Source organism: Gavialis gangeticus, unplaced genomic scaffold (assembly GCF_001723915.1).
Source record: "Gavialis gangeticus isolate Ggan-Ray unplaced genomic scaffold, GavGan_comp1, whole genome shotgun sequence".
Lineage (NCBI taxonomy): Eukaryota > Metazoa > Chordata > Crocodylia > Gavialidae > Gavialis > Gavialis gangeticus.
In genome coordinates this window covers 3,862,247-3,865,122 of record NW_017729006.1, presented here as the reverse complement: position 1 = coordinate 3,865,122, position 2,876 = coordinate 3,862,247, and the positions used below count along the sequence as shown (strand labels likewise).

Below are 2,876 nucleotides of genomic sequence, written 5' to 3'. Positions count from 1 at the left end.
ACACTTTTCTGCCATGCGGAAAGCGGGCGTGCACGTGCACCTCAGCCTCCCCCTCCCCAGCCCGGCCTGCGCCCCCTCACCGTCTGCGTCTTTTCGGTTGGGAAGCCCAGGGCTGCAAGCAGCCTCCAGGGTCTCTCAGTCCAGCCCCCAGCGCTGTTTGCTCCCAAACCATCCCAGGCAAATAAAGCTATAGAGAAGTGGAGCTGGAAGGGCTCTTCAGAGGTCACACAGTCCCGTTTTTAACGTTTGTTTGTCACCCTGTCGTATACTTTTGCAACCCACTTCTGGACCGCGACCCATGGGTTGAGAAACACTGATCTAGTCCAACCCCTTGCCTGAGGCGGAATCATCCCTATCCAAGCCACCCCATAAAACCATAATCTCAACTCTGCATAAGACCTTACCCTCAACCCAGACACAACAGAGCCCCAACACCCTAGCACTGCAAACGTCGGGCAAAGGAGATGCTACTGCTCCTCTGTGTAATGTGTTCCCCCTATCAGGCACTTTTTAAATACCCAGTCCCATGTGAGAACTGGGGGCAAAGAGGAGACCCCACACTGAAGACTTCAGGCAGCAGGGAATGGACAGGAGAGTGCAGAACAGTTTGGGAGAATAACCACCTTGGACAGTAGACACAGAGCACTGGCTTTCCTGCCCTTACTCACGGCAATGGTGAATTGAACCAGTGTTTCATGTCAGTTTTCCTTTTTGATGCAATAAAAAAATAAAAATCTCACCTTTAAAAAAAAATCAGATCTATAATATAAAAAAAGTCTCACGCTGCTTCACTTGAAAGAGCAGGAAAACATGGCAAGGATTACAAGCTGAGTTGGCTGTTCCCTCTTGTCTGAGTCAGCTCATCTGATTAGAGCCCTGACCTACACCTTTGCAAGGAGTTGCGATAGTGTCTGCTCTCCATCAGAGCACGCTGATGTTGCAACTAGTATTGCAATCCTCTGCCTCATCTGTAACGCAGGACGTGGCCACTGAGAAATGCCTCAGGCATGATGACTGCACTTTTAAGCAACTATCATCTGCCACCATGTCCTTGTGCCAGTGCCGCGCTATAGTGTAGACAGGAAATGTAAGCATTAATTGGAAGAGTGCATTTAATTCCTCCAGTTCTAGTCTTACCATCATTATCTGCATGAACGACACATGCCCCTGGAGGCTGGGGGGGCATGGCAACCGCCGGCAGGCAGTGGTGGCAATGGCGGGGGTGTGGCAGTAATGAGCAGGGAGCGCCAGCAGGCAGTCGCGGCGGTGTCAGTGGCAGGGGGCTGGTGAGCAGCAACTGCCCACAGGAGCCGCCGGCAATGTTGGCGGTGCTTCTTTCAGGGGTGCACTGCCAATCTCAGGGGGTGCACGTGCCCCCCCTACATGTCGCCAATGATTATCTGATAATGTTGATAGCTCAGAGCACAAGTTTTCTTTCACCAAATCATTAATTCACTCACTACATGTCAAGGGAATAAGAACAGTTTTCCCTGTTAAAATGTAACCAGCTACTTACTCCCAAGTAAATCCATTTACTTCTCTCCCCAGACAACCCATTCTCTTCATCGCCTCTGTTCCACTTCAGGAGTGTGTACCCCATGAGGCTTCTTTGCACTATATGGGGGAGTAGGGACTTGGGGGGAGTAGGTATTGTGATCAGTTTAGACCTGGATTGCTTCCCTCTGAGAAGGACTCAAAAAAGACAGAACACAAAACAAAAAACCCAAGAAAAATATTAAAGGAAAAAAGTACCTGTATAAATGCCCCATCCCTCTTGCGTACTATAGCCGCAAAGCATGTAAGTAAACAGAACCTACAATTTGCCACAGGCAAAGAACAGGAGAAACCATGTCTTGGCCATGGTAGGAATTTGTAGCTCCAATATTCTTAGGTGATTTTAGAAAGTAGACCATGCTCCATACTACAAAAAAAAGGTCTTTGGCAATCTAACCCAAGGGAAGTTTCTTTCCTGACCCCGGATCTGGCGATTGCTTTGACCCTGAGCATGTGAGCAATATCTAGCAGTTGGACACATAAAAGATTTCTCAGAGCTATTTGGGAGCACCAGTGTAAACACACCAAACTCCCATTTCTAGCCAAGTCAAGCATCCAATTCTTCTAAGGAAGGCAAACAAAACAAAACAACCCCCTAAAAGCCATTGCATTCAGAAAGGAAAAGCATTATGTCATGGCCTCAGTAGACAATCAGCAGAAGCCATGAAACATAGAATTGCCAGACACCTCATGTATGTAGGCAACGTATATAGAAGTCAAATGTCCTTCTAACCCCTTCATGGGGATACCAAACGCGCAGTGCCACATAGCATATGCACTCTGAGTGCTGGTATTACTTCAAGAACATCTCTTTCTAGTTATACTGTCCCTTTCATAAACTTGTCAAGCTCTATATCAAATATATTTAGATTCCTTCCCCCTTCCACCCCTGCTACTACTTTGTTCATAAGATCATTCCAGAACTTACTCCTCTAATGGTTAGAAATCTTATTCTAATTTCCAGTTTAAATTCTTTCATGTTCAATTTGATATTGAGCTAATAGCTCTTCCCCTTCCCCAACAGGCACCTCAGAATGTATTTATATAGAGCAATCAGACCCCTTCTTAACCTTCATTTTGCTAAGTTAAACGAGCCAAGCACTCTTAATTTCCATCATAAAATAAACTCTTCATTACCTTAATCACCCTAATAGACCTGTTCCAATTCAAATTCATCTTGAAAATAGGTGATCAGAACGATACGTGCTTTTACAAATGGGTCTGACCTGGGCCTCATACAATGGTGCTAAAACTACTAATTCTACTGAGAACATCCTAGAATCATATTAGCCTTTTCCACAGCCACAGCCACACTGGACGAC

At 46.1% G+C, this 2,876-nt stretch overlaps 1 protein-coding gene across 1 annotated transcript in view; it reads right to left on the bottom strand.

The window, feature by feature from the left end:
• Positions 1–2,060, bottom strand: part of NR1D2 (nuclear receptor subfamily 1 group D member 2) — a 31,300-nt gene extending 29,240 nt beyond the window's left edge. The window contains exon 1 of the mRNA XM_019508759.1: positions 1,537–2,060. The gene's annotated coding sequence lies outside the window, so the exon portion shown is untranslated. The remainder of the gene's footprint in view (positions 1–1,536) is intronic.
• Between the last annotated feature and the right edge of the window lie 816 nt (positions 2,061–2,876).